Source organism: Dama dama, chromosome 20 (assembly GCF_033118175.1).
Source record: "Dama dama isolate Ldn47 chromosome 20, ASM3311817v1, whole genome shotgun sequence".
Taxonomy (NCBI): Eukaryota; Metazoa; Chordata; class Mammalia; order Artiodactyla; family Cervidae; genus Dama; species Dama dama.
Genome location: NC_083700.1, coordinates 98394507 through 98414607, shown reverse-complemented (window position 1 = coordinate 98414607; position 20101 = coordinate 98394507). Strand labels below are relative to the sequence as shown.

Below are 20101 nucleotides of genomic sequence, written 5' to 3'. Positions count from 1 at the left end.
TCAGGTTTCTGCCATAGCTTTGAACCAAGCTCTACGTGTCTGTTTTTGTGTGTCGGTTTATATTTTGGGAGCAGATAGAATACACCAACCAAAGTTTGTGAAACAGACTTTCCCTGGCCTTGGCAAAAACAGCAGATGACCTCACCTGCATCTTTGACCTTGAATCATAATATTTGTCCAGAAGCAAGCAGACACAGTAATGAGCAGGGAGCCCACCAGTTAGATTGGTTGGCTTGGTAACCAAGAAGGCAATCTACTTCCTTGGGAAGCACAGGTCATTAGGAAGGGAACAAAACAATTATTATTAAAAATAAGAAGAATGAAAATAAATTGAATTTAATTTTTGAAGCTGTGTTCTAAGTAGTCCGAAGAGTACATATACCAAGTGTTCCCCAACATGTCTTTTGATAACATGCTGGGGCTTCCCTGGTAGCTCAAAGAGTAGAGAATCTGCCTGCAGTGTATGACACCCGGGTTCAATCCCTGGATCTGGAAGATCCCCTGGAGAAGGAAATGGCAATCCACTCCAGTATCTTTGCCAGGAGAATTCCATGGACAGAGGAGCCTGGCAGGCTACAGCCCATGGGATTGCAAAGAGTTGGATATGACTGAGCAACTAACACTCACTTTTCATGCATCAGTCTTAATCCTATACTTTGAGAATAAGTGAGTGAATAAATGGACATGGTCCTTTCCTTTACAGGCTTAACAGTGGGGAAAAACAAATAAGGAAACAGAAATATTTATTGTTACAAATGAGGATGAGTATTATGAAATAAATGGCAAAACAATATAGAATAATTGGATGACCTACTAAGGGTGGTCTCTGAAAAAATGCATTTAAATAAAGATCTGAAGTTAAGACCTGCAATGAGCAGAGGCATGTTCAAAAAGAAGGAATGTTTCAAAAAGAAGGAGTGGGTTATTTTAACAGTCCTGAGGCAGACAGGTGCTTATTGCATTTGAAGGATGAGAAAGAACCAGGGGCATCAGTGTTTTGAAGAATAAGAAAGAGCCAGTTAGCTATTGCTACATAACAAACCACCACAAACATCTCAGTTGGATATAGCAGTAGCACTTATTTCTCCTGCATCTGTAGGTTGGCTGATCTAGGTTCTGCTTGGCCAGGCATCTCTGCTCCTTGCAGGAAGTTGAGCTCTAGTTTGATCCATGGATGTTCATTCTGCAGCTTCTGCTGAAGAGAGGGCAGCTTCCTGGGGAGAACTCTTTGCTCAGGAGGGCCAACCGCACAAGCATATTTCAAGGCCATGTTTTGAGTCATTTCTGACTCCATCTACTATTGGCCAAAATAATCTCATAATTAAGTCAAAAATTAAGCAGCAGGAAAGTAAACTCCTCCATGGAGGTGGCAGGGGAATAACAGTTTCAAACAATAACCCAATCTATCACAACCCACCTCTTGTTTATTCACATTCCTCTCACCCGTAAAATACACTCATTCACAATCCCAAGACTTCCCCCAATATTATCTAAATCATTGTTTCTTGCTTAAAGGATCATGTCAGGTCTAATTATGTTTTTTCTTGATCTGAAGACCTAAGAACTAAAATATATATACTATCCCCCCTTCCCCCATTCAACATACAGTGGTGGAATAGGTACATGATAACAGCAATACATTTTTTCATTTAAAAGGGAAGAACTAGATTACATGGAAGTCATCAATCCATAGCAACTCTGAAATTCTACTAGCAGGTGTCCACGGGTCCCACCCAGCATGCTGGGAGTTGGGAATGTTCCCTGATTAGGCCTGGTTCTGTTTCCTGGGTGTATATCTCCAATTCCTTGCTCTCCGTGGCTCTTTGTTGTGTCCTCTGAAAGTCCTGCCTTTTCCACCGCCCTTGGATATTTCTGAAGAGGACATTGACTAGCATGCCTTTTTCGGATGACTGAGCAGCTCTTTCCGTGTACCGCCTGGCTGTAGAAACCTGGGGAGTTGGAGATCTTTTTAACATGTTGAACAGTCTCAGTCTCTTTTAGTTGGAACTGGCAGTGTACTTGCCAATACAACTCTCTTACAAGCTGTGTGAGTCCTGCATCTCTGATACTAGTCAGTTCTATGTGCCCACAAGCCATACCTACAATTTATCCAAGACATGATTTATCCAGACCTAATTACTGGTACTCTTGAGTATATCAGGCTGCTGTAGAACCAAACTCATAAGCTTTCTAGAAGCCTCTTTTCCACCTGAAAGATGGAAAAACACTGCCTTACTTTTTTCAGTGCTTAATGAAGATCCTTGATTGTGAATTCACCTGGAAACTGTATCTACTGGCAGCACCATGGATTTGATCGTTAGTCTAGGATGAATCTTAATTTGAAAATCTTTTACTAGAGAGGCTGGAGATGAGAAAGTTTTGTTTTTGAATCTAATAAGTTCTGGGTTCTCTATATTCCTGCTGTATTCTGCTTACAAACTAGCCAGTTCTCTTCAAGTTTCTCTTTCTTGTTAGTGCCTCATCAAATGCTTGTGTTTTCAGTGTTTTGCCATAAAATCTCCTCTTCTAACTCTAAGGGTTCATTAGATGTATTTTCTACCTTCCAGATTGTTATTGTTTAGCCAAATGCTTACCACTATAACTACAAGTTGCTATTATTCCTGACTTTTATATCAGCTTCCTTTCTGCCCGCTATCTGCTCCAAAGCCAGTGTCATATATTTCAGAGTTTCTGTTGTTGTTTGGTTATTTTTATAACACCACCTCACTATTTAAAGTGATTTAAAATGATGAAATCACTGAGGCAAATAATGTAAAAAGGCGAAAATAAGAGGGCACAGATCCAAGCCCTGGAGAACTCTAATGTTAAGTATTTAATAGAAGAAAAGAAGAATGGAGCCTGAGAAAGAGTGGACGGAGAGAGATGGTAAAACCAAGGAGCAAAACCAAGGGGAGTGTTTTTATTTTTTTATCTTGAGCAAGTAATTTATTTTCAGAATCCCCAATGCAAACATAATACACTGATAATGAAGCAAAATTATCCAAGTTCATTGTAAACATGGTTCAATCAAGTTTGGCTTCAATCAAAATGGATTTCAGGTCTGTATTTTTTTTTTTTTTTACTGGAGTTTAGTCTCTTGGGGGAGTGGTTTTTTGTTTGTTTGTTTGGGGGGAGTGGGGGAGTGTTTTTAAAAAGACCAAATGGTGAGTTTGTCAAATGCTACTGAGAGATCAGAGAAAGGGACGTGTCTTCCAGATTTGGCAATATGGAGGGTGATTGGTAACCCTGAGAACCATTTTAGTGGAGTGACAGTGCAAATACAAATTGACATGAAGTGAAGAGTTAGTGGGGGGTAAGAAAAGGTACACAGCAAATGTAGACAGTACTTTGGAGATGATTGGCTGTAAAGAAGAGCATAAAAATGTGATGGCAGGTGGAGAGGATGTGGGTTTAAGTCAGGGATTTTTTTTTTATAGGAAATATCAGTGCGTGTATACATGTTGATTGAAATGATCCAAAGAAAAAGACTGATAGTACAAGAAAAAGAGATTATGATAAATGAAGGAGGTTTTGAAAGTCAAGGAGGGATGAGATCCAGAGTACGTGTGGATGACTAGACTTAATAGGAAGAAGGTCGTTGTCTCAGTTGTAACACGAGGAGACAAGGAGAAATGGGACAGGAAACAGAACAATGATAGCTAACATTTCTCGGGTGCCTTAGACATCATGCCAAATATTTGCATGTGATACTTCACTTCTGTAAACTTGTTTTTTTTTAATTCCCATTTTACAGATAAGAAAACAGAGGCTTAAAGAGGTTACATAATTTTCCTAAGTCTTACTAACTTATAAGTCACAGCTGAAATTTGAACCCAGTCAATCCAACCCTGAATCCACACTCTTGACTTCTGTTCCAAGTTAGTTCAGTTCATTTTTCCGATGAGGAATAGTCATTTTTTTAATGAGGCTAAACCAAGAATACACTACAAGCCAGAACCAGAACTGGTCTAGCCCAGATCTCTGTATGCTCCATTCTTGCATGAGCAGGAGTGGGGAGAGAATACTGCAGGAAAGACTTTCCAGGGAAGGAAGGAGACCAGACTGATGGTAATACCAATCTATTCCCCTGCATGTGCTGCATATTTTTCAAAGCATTTTTGATTCCTTCTCTCACTGAGTAATGCATGGCTTAAACGGAGCTAAAGGTCTCTCAGTAGGAAGAAAAGGAGCTATGTTCCAGTAATCATAAGGTACTTGAGATCTAGGGGATTTGAAATGGGACTCTTCCTATTTCATAGTGTAGCCCTTGGCACAGCTGATGGCTATTTCAAGCATAGTGTTAACATACACCTTTCTAGGGGTGATTCCCATTTCCTTGGGGCCAGTTAGTTCTTCTCTACCTTGCTCAGTGCCCGAAGCCCAGTTTTCAAATACCTGCTGTTGATCAGAAAGAAAACTGAAAGGCAGTATGTGGAGGACTGTCTCCAGTTTCATGGCACCACTTTAGAGTAAGGAGAGTCAGAAAATAGATTCATCATATTAACATATGCAAAGCTTGATGCGCATTCATCTAACAGATCCTGAGCCAGGACTGAGTTCCTGGTCCTGAGCTGGCTGGAGGGTTATAGAGCCACATGAAGCCCTTCTTCTGACCTTGAAGAATTCCCAAGCCAGCAGGCAAGCAGATCACCCTGAAAAGGTGTTTGTTGAAACTGGGTCCAGGGAGCTATGAGAGAAAGCAGCTCTAAGACAAGGAACCAGATCGAGGTGGGCGGAGGGGGCCGGGGGTGGGGGGGCGGCAAAGAATGTAAGCAGTGGTACAACTTGCTCCAGTTTGAGGTTATGATTTCGAGTTTGCTTCCACATACATGATTGTTATTCCATTTGAGTCACTTCTTCATATACTTTAGCTTTATTACCTTTTTTCCCTTGAGCCTTCCAGAGCCCATCAGAATGAGACTTGTCAGGTGTGCGAGGGTCCGAGGAATCCTCACAGCTGTGAGCAGCCTCTTCCAGGTCCAGCGTCTGGGCTCACAGCTGGCCTTGGCTGTCCTAAGCCCCTTATCCCGTCCAAGTACTGAACTGTCTCCCAAATCTGCTTTCCCAGCCTTAGACTCCGGGTTCTCCTTCCTTGTTCTTCACAAACTGAGGAGCCTCCGAGGAAGAGGTTGAGTCATTTCATTCACAGGCTTTATTAGCCAAGAGAGGGTAATTACTCCATCAAACAAAGCCTGTTTAGAAGGCAGCCTCAAGGTAGTGATTGTGGAATTTGGGTTTGTCAACCCTGAGGGTTCAGATCTAGCTGTTCTCTTGAGAAAGGGGAGCTAGAGGAGCAGGCGGGAGATCTCCACTGGTCCCAGGGAAGTGACCTACATCTCCACCTGCACTGCAACAAGCAGAGTCCTATCACACCTCAGGGCGGGGGGAGCTGGGGAAGGTAGTGCAGCTGTGTGCCCGGGAAGGAGAGGAGATAGGCCTGGACTGGGGGTGGGGGGTGCGGGTAGGGGGAAGCGGGGTGTACAGTGGGCTCAGCTGCAGCATGGGGAGCTGACAGAGTAGACTGCTGGGCTCTGGTGACAACAGTGACAATAATGAGATCCCCCAATGTCTGGAGACCTAGCACATTCTAATTCAGCTTTGAGGTTAGGACGGCCAGGAGAGGCACTGAGTGTGTGTTAGTCGCTCAGTCGTGCCCGACTCTTGGCGACCCCATGGACTGCAGCCCACCAGGCTCCTCTGTCCATGAGATTTTCCAGGCAAGGATACTGGAGTGGGTTGCCATTTCCTCCTCCAGGGGATCTTCCCAACCCAGGGATCGAACCCGGGTCTCCTGCACTGCAGGCAGATTCTTTACCAACTGAGCTACAAGGGAAGCCCACTAGCCACCCACTAATGAAAGGAGCCCGTGCATGTGGGTGGCAGGTGACTGGGAACCCCTCTGACTGGGACCGGAGCTGACTCTGGACTGGGAGGGGGCTCCCTGCTGGGGTCTCTAAACAATGCTGGAGCCATCTGATGGTCTCTCTTCAGCCTTTTTCAACCAGGGTGAGCACGGATGCGCTAACAACACCCCCCACACACACCCTGAGAGTAATAAATTGACGTGTCTCCTATGCCTCTAGAATGTACCATCTAGATATACTCGTGGTACTATCCTTGAGACAACTAAGGAAACAGTTACTCAAGCAATTTTCTGTCTCTGTGGTTCAGTTGAGGAACCTCACTGAGAAGTACTGCCTCGCTGAGAAGATGCAGACAGCATTTTTATATTTGAAGCAAATGCTCTGGGCTCTTTCCTCCCTCCCCCCAATCTCCTGCCCCATGAAAGGAAGCAAACTGATGTCAGAAGAAATTCCTTTCTAATAACAAAAACAAATGGGAGGTCTCGGGGGGATTGTTCACATGGAGAGACAGTGGTCGTTTAAGAATGAGAAAATGGTGACTCCTGCTCAGAGTTCTGGTTAAGTACCGGCTAGAATTTTTCCAACATCATTTTGAATCAAGGGAGACAGGGAAATCGCTTTAGTAAAATCTCTGAGTGGGGAAAAATGTAAAGAAAACCAAATCCAACTAAGGCTGCTTTTCCCCAGGAAAGGCATTAGTCAGGCAGCCGCTGGAGCCAGCCGCCTCTCAAGAGCCTGTTTGTCAGTGTCACTACATGACTCTCCATGCTCTGGGTTTTAATTCTAGCCTCTAATCTCAGTTGCTTCTGTGATAAATTAATTGTAATGATAGAGGCCCCAGTTACGAGGTCTGCACCGTTTGCTTGTAATGTGAGCGACAGGTTTAGGGCCGGCTTTATTTAAGATGCTGGGGTAATTACATGGGAGTTAGCATATGCAGGCCGAGATATGATTCATTCTTCCAGCCGCAAGCATGACACAGCTGTTTGCGGGATAAAATAGGGGAACCGTGTTGTTACAAAATGTTCCCCTTATTATACCTCATTAAAAACAAGGCTGTGATAAGTCAGGGCTGGCAATGAAGAAAATCTATGGCCCCTCTGTAAAACCTGATAGGAGAGGGGCTCGGAGCTGCGCTGTGTTGTTTTATTTTTTATTTATTTTTATTTTTTTATTTTTTTGTCCTTTCTCTGACTCTTTTCTCCCTGGTATTCAGTAACTCACTGAATACTCAGGGAAAGAACAGTCTCTCAGACCCTCTTCCTTTCTTCTTATGAAAGAGGGTCTGCCCTTTCCCTCTCTTAGATAAAGCTGAGAATTTTCAGAAAGAGAGAGCATTCACTCAGAACAAAGGAACGGGGGGTCTTTGGGGTGACCTGTCCCAATTTTGTCCTCATCACCTTCAACAGGAGCCCACGGGCTGACAGAGCGCCCAGAGCAGAGAGAGCTCAGAGCCTCCAGCGGGGAGCAGCACTTCAAAGTCAGAGACAATCACGGGCAGGAGACAGAGGATCCTTCCTTTTAAGAGACAGATGTGTGCTGTCTTCCCCCATCATCTTGCTTTTTAAAAATAACTTTAAAAATTGGGATGAATTTTGGCCTCATTTTCCTCCTTTTCTCTCTTTCGAAGGGAACTAGTGAGAGTTGAAACCAACCTGCAGATTAACACTGAACTACAGATCCAGGGCCAAATAAATTAGGCTGTTCTTGATCAAAATGAGTGGTTATGAAAGATAGGAGCCACAGCGTGGAGGGCATAGATACCCAGGGCCATTTCAAAAGAGCTGTTTCATGAGCCACATCTGTGTCTGTTCAACAGTAAAGCTAACTTGGGAGGCCAGAGATCTTAGTGGTTAAGAGAATGGGCTGGGAAGCTAGATGGCAGAGTTCAAATCTTAACTCTATTTCATAGAAATGTTTATTTGTGTCAGGTAATATCTGTGAAACAGAAACAGACTCAGAGACACAGAGAACAGATTTGTGTTTATCAAGGGGGAGGCAGGGTTGGTGGAGGGAAGGACTGGGAGTTTGAGATACAAACTATTATTTGTAGAATGGATAAACATCAAGGTCCTACTGTATAGGACCAGGAACTATATTCAGTATCCTATAATAAACCATAATAGTAAAGAATATGAAAAAGGGTGTATAAATGTATATCTGTATGTATATGTAACTGAGTCACTTTGCTGTACAGAAAAATTAACACAACGTTGTAAATCTACTATACTTCAATAAAATGTAAATTAAAAAAAAAAATCTTAGTTCTACCACTTCCTAGCTGTGTGGCCTTGGGAAAATTGAGACAATATCTACATACTTCAGTGTCCCCAACCTATAAAATGAAATTGGTAATAATATTACCTACCTCTAGGGTTGTTGTGAGGTATAATAAATAAGATAGTATATGAAAAGAACTAAAACAATGGCTAAAAAACAGCAGGTACTTAATAAGTGCTATCTATTATTATAAGTAGCATAGTTAACAGCAGCAGATTGCTATGAACCAGGCTATGTGTTAGATTTGAAAGGACTTCTTTAAAATAAAATGTGGTTGCTGCAACAGAAGTAAAGACTTTAACCTGACCCTTCCTCAGAGTTTGGACTTGGAGACAAAGTTTCAAAATTTCAGTTAGAGACACAAGGAGGGAAATCTCTGGGCATTCTTTGTTGTTTGAAGTTTAAACCAAAAACCTGCTCACCTTGGTAAGAGGGGTTCCTTAGGCCTTTTCATTTTTACACTGTGATTTATAGTAAGAAACATGTTTTACAGTGTGACTCAGTACACACCCACCAACTGAAATAAAAGTTTCACAAAGGTAATATTTATCTGTCCTTCATGCAATGAACTCTGCCATTTTCTATCTTACTGTATTCTACTGTATTTCATTTAAAAGTGCTGATCATCACTCTTAAGTTGATATCACCCTCCACTAATGGATCTCACTTTGCAAGTGATGGGTACTTGGTTAGTTTTCAATAAGTGAAGTATTCTGGAGGAGGGGGTAGAATATGGAAAGAACAAAGACAAGTGTGTGTGGTATATGCAGAGTACAGCGAGTTTTAAAATACTGCTAGAAGGATAAAAGTTGAAGCTGAAGAGATAGAGACAGATAATATAAAATTTTATAAATAATACAAGTAATAGGGTCAGAAAAGCATTAGATCCTAAGAGAAGAGATCATGCAGTTTCAAAGATAACTATAAAACACCATAAGAACAATTCTGAGAAGCTGTGAGAGTTCAGAGGCACATGACATGGCTTTTAAGAATTCCTTGTTTTCCTCAGGATTCTGTTCTCCACATTGTTCATATATTCATTTATTCAGTGAATATGTATTGAGTTCCCACTATTGTCAGCACTCTCCCTTGGCTCTCCTCCATCTCCCTGGTTTCATCCACATGGGCATGACTTGGATTTTCAACTGCCTGTTAGGTATTTTCCAGCATGTAAAAAGAAGTCTTTTTTCTCAAAGCCTCAGTTAAAGTCTTAGTGTATGGCTTTGACTTGTGCCCATTTTTGAACCAGTTACTGTGGCTAGAGTTCTGATTGTCTTATGTCTGGGTCAAATCCATTAACCTGGAGTGAGGAGTAGAATCTGCTTCATCAGAATCTCATAGACCAAGGATGAGGAAAAGGGTGATCTTAAATACCCTACTTTGTTGCACAGCTCCAAGTCTTCACGCATACTATTTCCACTGCCAGGCAAGTGGTCTCTCATTATTTTGTCTAACTAAAGAGTTATTATTTGTCCTTAGACACCCTGCTCAGTAATTATCACCATTGTGAAAGCTGGTCTGCTAGAGTGAGCTAATAACTTTCTTTTCTGTATTCTTTTATACTTTAATAAGTCTGTCATTGAATTTATCAACTCATAATTGTCTGTTTCAGGGTCATCTCTCCCACTGTACTGTGAATTACTTCAGTACAGGAACTGTCATAAACATTTTTATATTCTCAACCCTCAGCTTGAACATACTAGTACTCAACAAATGTTTATTAAACTAAATTGTTTTTCATAAGACTAGTTAGGCAGCAAAATGCAACATCAACTAGAAAGGCAAATGTTGGATATTTTTTTAGGGATAGTTAAAGACAAATAATGAAGGAACAAAGAAGAAATCAAAAGGGAAATTAAACATTGAGGTGAATGAAAATGATAACATCACATCAACACTTATGGGCTACAGCTAAAGCAGTGCTCAGAGGGAAGTTTATAGCTATAAACACCTATATTTAAAAAGAAGAAATATCTCAATTCAATAACCCAATCTTTCAACTTAGGAAACCAGAAAAATAAGAGCAAACTAAGAAAGTCTGAAAACTCAAAGTAAGGAGAAGGAAGGAAATAATAAAGACTAGAGGGCTTCCCTGGTGGCTCAGCCAGTAAACAATCTACCTGCAAAGCAGGAGACCCAGGTTTGATCCCAGGGTGGGGAAGATCCTCTAAAAAGGAAATGGCAACCCACTCCAGTATTCTTGCCTAGAGAACTCCATGGATGGAGGAGACTGGCGGCTACAGTCCATGGGGTTGCAAAGAGTCAGACGTGACTGAGCGACTAACACTTTCACTCTAACAAAATAAATAAGTGAAATATAGCAATGAAAAACAAAAGAGAAAAAACAAAACCAAAAGTTGGCTCTTTGGAAAGACCAACAAATGGAGAAATCTTTAGCTAGACTGAAGAAAGACAGAATATCAAATTGCCAAAATTAGGAACGAAAGAGAAGACATTACTACCAGTCTTACAGAAATAAAAAAGCATTATAAGGGAATATCATAAACAACTGTGTGCCAAAAACTTAGGTAACTTAGAGAAAATGGACAAAATTCTGGAAAAAAATGTAAACTACCAGCAGTGATTCAAAAAGAAATAAAATCTGAATAGACCTATAACAAGTAAAGAAGGTGAATTAGTAACTTTGAAACTTCCCACAAAGAAAAAACCATGCCCAGATGGCTTCACTGGTGAATTCAATCAAACTTTTAAAAAAGAATTAATACTAATCCTTCATAAACTCTTACAAAACATAGAAGAGGAGAAAACCCTTCCCAAATTATTCTGTGAGGCCAATATTGCTCATACCAAAACCAGACAAATACACCACAAGAAAATAGAACTACAGATCCCTTATAAATATATGTGCAAAAATCCTCAAAAAATATTTAGCAAACCAAATGCAGCAACATCTAAAAAGGATTATGCACCTTGACCAAATGAGATTTACCATAGGAATGCAAAGTTGGTTTAACAAATGAAAGAAATCAATGCAGTGCCCCATAGTTACAAAATAGCAAAACCACATCTCAATAGATACCAAAAAAAATGACGACAAAAAAAAAAAAAAGACAAAATTCAACAACCCTTCCTGATAAAAACTACTCAACAAACTAGGAATAGGAGGGAACTTCTTCAATGATAAAATACTGAAAGCTTTCCTCCTAAGATCAGGAACAAGGCAAGATGTACATTCTCATCACTGCTGTTCAATATTGAGGTTCTATACAGAGCAGTAAGACAAGAAAATGAAATAAAAGAAATCCAGATAGTAAAGAAAGGAGTGAACTGATAATAAAAAGAATAACCCAGTGTTAAAATGGGCCAAGGATATAAATAGACATTTCTCTAAAGAAGATATGTGAATGTTCAATAAACACAGGAAAAGATGCTCAGTGTCATTAGTTATCAGAGAAATGCAACACAAAACTCAGTGAGATTCTACTTCTTACCCACTAGGAAGATTATAATAAAAAAGTCAGGTAATAACAAGTATTGATGAGGATTTGGAGAAATTGGAACACTAATAAACTCCTACTGGGGATATGAAATGTTGCAACCACTTTGGGAAAGAGTCCAGCAATTCCCCCAAAAAGTTAAATATATAGTTACCATTTGATCCAGCAGTTCTACTCCTAAATATTTAATCAAGAGAACTGAAAACATATGTCCACACAAAAACTTGTACATTGATGTTCATAAAAGCATTATTCATAATAGCCAAAACATGGAAACAATCTAAATATCCATTACTGTGTGCACTCAGTCGCGTCTAACTCTTTGCAACCCTATGAACTGTAGTCCACCAGGCTCTTCTGTCCATTGGATTCTCTAGACAAGAATACTGGATGGAGTGGGTTGCCATTTCCTCTTCTAGGGGATCTTCCTGACCCAGGGATTAAACCCACTTCTCCTGCATCTTCTGCATCGGTAGACAGATTCTTTATCACTGAGCCACCAGGGAAGCCCATCCATCACCTGATGAATAGACAAACAAAATGTGATTTTTCCGTAGGCTAAATAGTATTCATCCATAAAAAGCAATAAAATACCAAACATTTAAAGATGAGTTAGTATCAGTTCTTCTCAAAACTCCTCTCAAAAAGTGAAGAGGGGGGAACACTCCCAAACTTATTATAAGAAGCCAGCACTGCCCTGATACCAAAGCCAGATAAGGACACAGCAAGAAAAGGAAACTATAGGCCTATATCCCTGATGAATATAGACCTAAAAATTCTCAACAAAATATTAGCGAACTGAATTCAACAACACATTGAAAGAATCACACACCGTGATCAAGTGAAATTTATCTCTGGAATGCAAGGATGGTTCAACATATGCAAATCAATAAATGTGATACACTATATTAACAGAATAAAAAATAAAAATCATATGACCATCTCAATAGATGCAGAAAAGCACTTGACAAAATACAACATCCTTTTATAAAAATTAAAAAAAAAAATGTTGAAAACTTTCTTATAGAGGGAACACTACTTAACCTAATAAAGGCCATATATGACAAACCCACAAATAACATCATACTCAAAAGTAAAAGCTTGAAATCTTTCCCTCTTTCAGGAATAAGAAAAAGGTGCCCATTCTCACCATTCCTATTCAATATAGTGTTGGAAGTCCTAGCCATAGCAATCAGATAAGGAAAAGAGCAGGAAAGGCATCCAAATTATAAAGAAAGAAGTAAAACTGTCTTTGTTTACTGATCATATTTTATATATAGATGCTGCCAAAAAAGAAACTGCCAGAACTAATCAACATATTCAAAAACTTGCAGGATACAAAATCAACATACAGAAATCAATTATATGTCTATACCCTAACACACTAGTAAAGTAATGCTCAAAATTCTCCAATTAAGACTTCAGCAATACATGAACCGTGAACTTCCAGATGTTCAAGTTGGTTTTAGAAAACAGAGAGGAACCAGAGATCAAATTGCCAACATCTGCTGGATCATCAAAAAAGCAAGAGAGTTCCAGAAAAACATCTATTTCTGCTTTAATGACTACGCCAAAGCCTTTGACTGTGTGGATCACAATAAACTGTGGAAAATTCTGAAGGGGATGGGAATACCAGACCACCTGACCTGCCTCTTGAGAAACCTGTATGCAGATCAGGAGGCAACAGTTAGAACTGGACATGGAACAACAGACTGGTTCCAAATAGGAAAAGGAGTACGTCAAGGCTGTATATTGTCACCCTGCTTATTTAACTTATATGCAGAGTACATCATGAGAAATGCTGGGCTGGAGGAAGCACAAGCTGGAATCAAGATTGCCAGGAGAAATATCAATAATCTCAGATATGCAGATGACACTACTCTTGGGCAAAAAGTGAAGAAGAACTAAAGAGCCTCTTGATGAAAGTGAAAGAGGAAAGTGAAAAAGTTGGCTTAAAGTTCAACATTCAGAAAACCAAGATCATGGCATCCGGTCCCATCACTTCATGGCAAATAGATGGGGAAACAGTGGAAACAGTGGCTGACTTTATTTTTCCGGGCTCCAAAATCATTGCAGATGGTGATTGCAGCCATGAAATTAAAAGACGCTTACTCCTTGGAAGGAAAGTTATGACCAACCTAGACAGCATATTAAAAAGCAGAGACACTACTTTGCCAACAACGGTCCGTCTAATCAAGGCTTTGGTTTTTCCAGTGGTCATGTATGGATGTGAGAGTTGGACTATAAAGAAATCTGAGCACCAAAGATTTGATGCTTTTGAAGTATGGTGTTGGAGAAGACTCTTGAGAGTCTCTTGGATTGCAAGGAGATCCAACCAGTCCATCCTAAAGGAGATCGGTCCTGGGTGTTCATTGGAAGGACTGATGCTGAAGCTGAAACTCCAGTACTTTGGCCTCATGTGAAGAGTTGACTCATTGAAAAGACCCTGATGCTGGGAAAGATTGAGGGCAGGAGGAGAAGGGGATGACAGAGGATGAGATGACTGGATGGCATCACTGACTCAGTGGACATGGGTTTGGGTAGACACCAGCAGTTGGTGATGGACAGGGAGGCCTGGCGTGCTGTGGTTCATGGGGTCACAAAGAGTCGGACACGACTGAGTGACTGAACTGAACTGAATACACTAACACTAACAAATATCTGAAAAATAAAGAAAGATAGCCGTGCCATTCACAATAGCATCAATAACAATAAACTACATCAGAATAACCTTAACCAAGGAGGTGAAAGATCTGTACACTGAAAACTGTAAGACTTTGTTGAAAGAAATTGAAGAAGACACAAATAAATAGAAAGATATTCCATGTTCATGGATCAGAAGAATTAATATTGTCAAAATGTCCATAAACCATCTATAGATTCAGTGCAAATACTAATCAAATTGCAATGACATTTTTCACAGAAATAGAATAATCCTAAAATTTGCATGGAATCACAAAATAATCCTGAGGAAAAACAACAAAGCTGGAGGCACCACAATTTCTGATTTCAAACTGTGCTATAAATCTATAGTCATCAAAACAGCATGGTACTAGCATAAAAATAGACATGTAGAGCCATGGAACAGAACTGAGAGCCCAGAAATAAACCCCCACATACATTGTTGTTCAGTTGCCGAGTCATGTCTGCCTCTTGGCAACCCCATGAACTGCAGCATCAGGCTCTTCTGTCTTCCACTATCTCCCGGAGTTTGCTCAAATTCATGTCTATTGAGTTGACAATGCTATCTAACAATATCATCCTCTGCTGCCCTCTTCTCCTTTTGGCTTCAATCTTACCCAGCATCAGGTTCTTTTCCAATGAGTTGGCTCTTTGCATCAGGTGGCCAAAGTATTGGAACTTTAGCATCAGTCCTTCCACTGAATATTCATGGTTGATTTCCTTTAGGATCGACTGGTTTGATCTCCTTGCTGTCCAAGGGACTCTCAAGAGTCTTCTCCACAATTAAAAAGCACCAATTCTTTAGTGCTCAGCATTCTTTAGGTCCAACTCCCACATCTGTACATGACTAGTGGAAAAACCATAGGCTTGACAATGTGAACCTTTGTCAGCAAAGCAATGTCTTTGCTTTTTTTAACACACTGCCGAAGTTTATCATACTTTCCTTCCAAGGAGCAAGTGTCTTTTAACTTCATGGCTACAGTCACCATCCACAGTGAAGCCCAAGATTTTTTTGAAGCCCAAGAAAATAAAATCTGTCACTGCTTCCACTTTCTCCCTTTATATTTGCCATGAAGTGATGGGACCAGATGCCCATATCTTGGTATTTTTTTTTAATTAATTTATGGCTGTGCTGGATCTTCGTTGCTGTGTGGGCTTTTCTCTAGTCAGGGCAAGCGGGGGCTACTCTCCAGTTGCAGAGCACAGGCTCCAGGGCACTCAGGCTTCAGCAGTTGCTGAGAGTGGGCTCAGTGGTTGCAGCTCCCAGGTTCTAGAGCACAGGCCCTGTAGCCATGGCCCAGCTGCTCCGAGGTCTGTGGGATCTTCCTGGGTCAGGGATCAAAACCATGTCTCCTACCCTAGCAGGTAGATTCTTTACCAGTGGGTCACCAGGGAAGCCCATGATCTTAGTATTTTAATGTTGAGTTTTAAGCCAGCTTTTTCACTGTCCTCTTTTACCCACACACATAGCCAACTAAAAATTGCAAGGGATCCCAGAATACTCATCAGAGAAAGGATAGTCTCATCAATAAATGGTGCTGGGAAAACTAGATGATCACAAACAGAATGAAACTGGACCCCTATCTTATACCACTCACAAAAATTACCTCTAAATTGATTAAAGACTGAAACATAAAACTCCGAGGAGAAAACATAGAGAAAAAGCTCCCTGACATTGGTCTTGACAACGAATTCTTGGATATGATAACAAAAGCACAAGCAACAAAAACAAAAATAAATAAGTGGAACTACACCTAACTAAAATGTTTCTGCACAGCAAAAGAAACAATCAACAAAATGTAAAGGCAACCTATGGAATAGGAGAAAATATTTGCAAATCATATATTAGATAAGGGGTTAATATTCAAAATTTATAAGGAAGTTACACAAGTCAATAGGAAAAAAAAAAACTGATTAAAAATTGAGCAGAGGGGAATTTCCGGAGGTCCAGTGGTTGAGACTCTGTGCTTTCACTGTCAACGGCCCAGTTTCATTCCCTGGTCAGGGAAATAAGATCCCACAAGCCACACAGCATGGTACACCACGCACCCCCCCCAAAAAGAAAAAAAAAATTGAGTAGAAGGTCTGAGTAGACATTTTTCCAAAGAAGACATATAAATCGCCAGTAAGTACATGAAAAGTTGCTCAGTATCACTAACCATCAGGGAAATGCAAATATAAACCACAAAGAGATACCACCTAATACCTTTTAATGACGATTATCAAAAACCTAAGAGATAACAAATGCTGGTGAGGATGAGGAGAAAATGAAAACCTTGTGCCCTGTTGATGGAAATGTAAATTCGTGCTGCTATTATAGAAAACAGTATGGAGGTTTCTCAAAAAATTAAAAATAGGACTTCCCTGATGGATCAGTGGTTAAATCCACCTTCCAATGCAGGGGACATGGGTTTGATCCCTGATCTGGGAACTAGATCCCACATGCCATGGAGCAAGTAATCCCATTCTTGGCAACAAAAGATTCCACATGCTGCAACTAAGACCCAGCACAACCATGAGTGCTGAAGAATTGACGCTTTCGAACTGTGGTGCTGGAGAAGACTCTTAAGAATCCCTTGAACAAAAAAAAAAAAAAAAGAATCCCTTGAACAGCAAAGAGATCAAACCAGTCAATCCAAAAGGAAATCAACCCTGATATTCATTGGAAGGACTGATGCTGAAGTCCACTACTTTGGCTGCCTGATGCAAAGAGCCAGCTCATTGGAAAAGATCCTGATGCTGGGAGACATTAAAGGCAAAAGGCAGCAGAGGATGAGATGGTTAGATAGCATTGCTAACTCAATGGACATGAATTTGAGCAAACTTCAGGAGATAGTGGAGGACAGCCTGGAGTGCTGCAGTACATGGGGTCGCAGAGAGCTGGACACAGAAACTGAACAGCAAAAAAAATTAAACATATAATTAGCATATGATCCATCAGTCCCACTTCTGGGGATATATCCAAAGGAAATGAAGTCAGGATCTTGAAGGCTTATCTGTACTCCCATGTTCATTGCAGCTCTGTTACAGTAGCCAAGACATGGAACAACCTAAGTGTCCATCAGTGGATGAATGGATAAAGAAAATGTGATGTATACATATACAAAGTAGTATTACTTAGTTATTTAAAAAGAAGGAGATAGACCGGAAGCCGGGACCTTAGTTCTCTTTCGCATCTTGCAAGATGGCGGGTGAAAAGGCTGAGAAGCCAGATACTAAGGAGAAAAAACCTGAAGCCAAGAAGGCTGATGCTGTCAACAAGGCTAAAAAGGTGAAAGTGGTGAAGAAAGTTAAGAAGGGGAAGCCCCACTGCAGCCGAAACCCTGTCCTGGTCAGAGGAATTGGCAGATATTCCCGATCAGCCATGTACTCCAGAAAGGCCCTGTACAAGAGAAAGTATTCAGCAGCTAAATCCAAGGTCGAAAAGAAAAAGAAGGTTCGGGTTCTTGCTACTGTCACAAAACCAGTTGGTGGCGACAAGAATGGTGGTACCCGGGTGGTCAAACTCCGCAAAATGCCTAGGTATTACCCTACTGAAGATGTGCCTCGGAAACTGTTGAGTCACGGCAAGAAACCGTTCAGTAAGCAGGAGGAAGCTGCCCGCCAGCATCACTCCTGGGACCGTTCTATCATCCTCACGGGGCGCCACAGAGGCAAGAGGGTCATTTTCCTGAAGCAGCTGGGCAGTGGCTTGCTACTTGTGACTGGGCCTCTATCCCTCAATCGAGTTCCTCTGCGTAGAACACACCAGAAATTTGTCATTGCCACCTCCACCAAAATCGATATCAGTGGTGTGAAAATCCCAGAACATCTCACTGACACTTACTTCAAGAAGAAGAAGCTGCGTAAGCCGAGACACCAAGAGGGTGAGATCTTCGACACAGAGAGAGAGAAATACGAGATCACAGAGCAGCGCAAGGTTGATCAGAAAGCTGTGGACTCACAAATTCTGCGAAGAATCAAAGCTGTCCCTCAGCTCCAGGGCTACCTCCGCTCTGTGTTTGCTCTCACAAATGGAATTTACCCTCACAAAGTAGTATTCTGAACTTCTTGCAAAGAACCTAATTAAATAACTTGTCCATTAAAAAAAATAATAATAATAAAAAAATAAAAAGAAGGAAATCCTGCCATTTGTGACAATATAGATGGGCCTTGAGAACATTATGCTAAGTGAACTCAGTCAAACAGAAAAAGTATGATATCACTTATATGTGAATCTAAACAAGCCAAATTCATAGAAACAGAATAGAATGGTAGTTGCCAGAGGTTGGTGGGTGGGGGAAACGTTTGACGAAGGGTACAAACTTCCAGTTATAAGATGAATAAGTTCTGGAGATCTAATGTACAGTATACATTTATACTGTATTGTACAGTGTTATAATACTGTATGTATAATACTATATTATATACAATATAATATAATTATAACATAGTATTATAATTATGTATAATGTAATACAGTATTCTACATGATACTGTATTATATACACAGTATTATAATACTGTGTATATAATACTGTATTATATTGTGATCGTGTATTATAATGTATGTGTGTGTGCTCAGTCATGTCCGACTCATCTCAACTTCATGGAGTTAGCCCTTCAGGCTCCTCTGTCCGTGGAATTTTTCAGGCAAGAATACTGGAGTGGGTTGCCATTTCCTCTTCCAAGGAATCTTCCCGACCAGGGATCAAACCCACAAATCCTGCATCTCCTGCATTGACAGGCTGATTCTTTAGCACTGAGCCACCTAGGAAGCCCATGTATTACAATACTGTATTATGTATTGGAAAGTTTCTAAGGGAATAAATCTTAAATGTTGTCACCACAAAAATGAAATGGTAATTATGTGAGGTGATGGAGGTGTAAACTAACCCTACTGTACTATAGTAATCATTTTGCAATACATGTGTAACAGATCAACACATTGTACAACTTAACTTGTACAGTGTTATATGTCTATTCTATCTCAATAAAGCTGGGGAAAAACAGAAATGAAGTATCAATACATGCTATAGCATTGATGAAGTTGAATACATTATGCTAAGTAAAAGAAAACAGACATCAAAGGCCATGTGTTGTTTGATTCCATCTACGTGAATTGTCCAGAACAGACATCCATAGAAAGAGAAAGTGTATTATTAATAGTAGTCTCCTAGGACAGAGGATGCGATGGCTGGATGGCATCACCGACTCGATGGGCATGAATTTGAGTAAACTCCGGGAGTTGGTGATGGACAGGGAGGCCTGGCATGCTGCGATTCATGGGGTCGCAAAGAGTCGGACACGACTGAGCGACTGAACTTAACTGAGGACTAGAGAAATAGGAGGATCGGGGGGGTCACAGCTTAAAGGTATGGAATTTGAGGGGTGATGAAAATGTTCTAAAATTCACAACTCTCTGAATATACCCAATACATTGAATTTTATACTTTTAATGGCTCTATTGTATAGCATATAAATTGTATCTCAATAAAGTTGTGTTTAAAAAAAAAGATATCATGAAGACTTGAACTAAAACAGTAATAGGATAGAAAAGAGGAGTATTCTGATGAGCCACCTGCCCTACACTGGGACTCCCTTCAACTGTTGCAAAAAGAGATTCCCAGCTCTTCCTGAGCCCCAGACTATTAGTACCTATAAGTGATGCTGTAGTTCAGGAGGGGTCTTCTCCTGGAGCTTTGCTTCTCTGTTGGTTGGGCATACAGAAGACCTCAAAGCTGTCTTCCATTCTGTCCGTGAGATCTTACAGGCTCACTCTGGCAACACACCCTTCTGCTGTGGCCTGAATGCTCTGTAGGACACAGGACAGAAACC

General features: G+C 40.6%; 1 pseudogene; it reads left to right on the top strand.

Annotated features, from left to right (window-relative positions):
- Positions 1 to 17429: 17429 nt before the first annotated feature.
- Positions 17430 to 18357, top strand: LOC133041454 (large ribosomal subunit protein eL6-like; annotated as a pseudogene).
- Positions 18358 to 20101: the final 1744 nt, after the last annotated feature.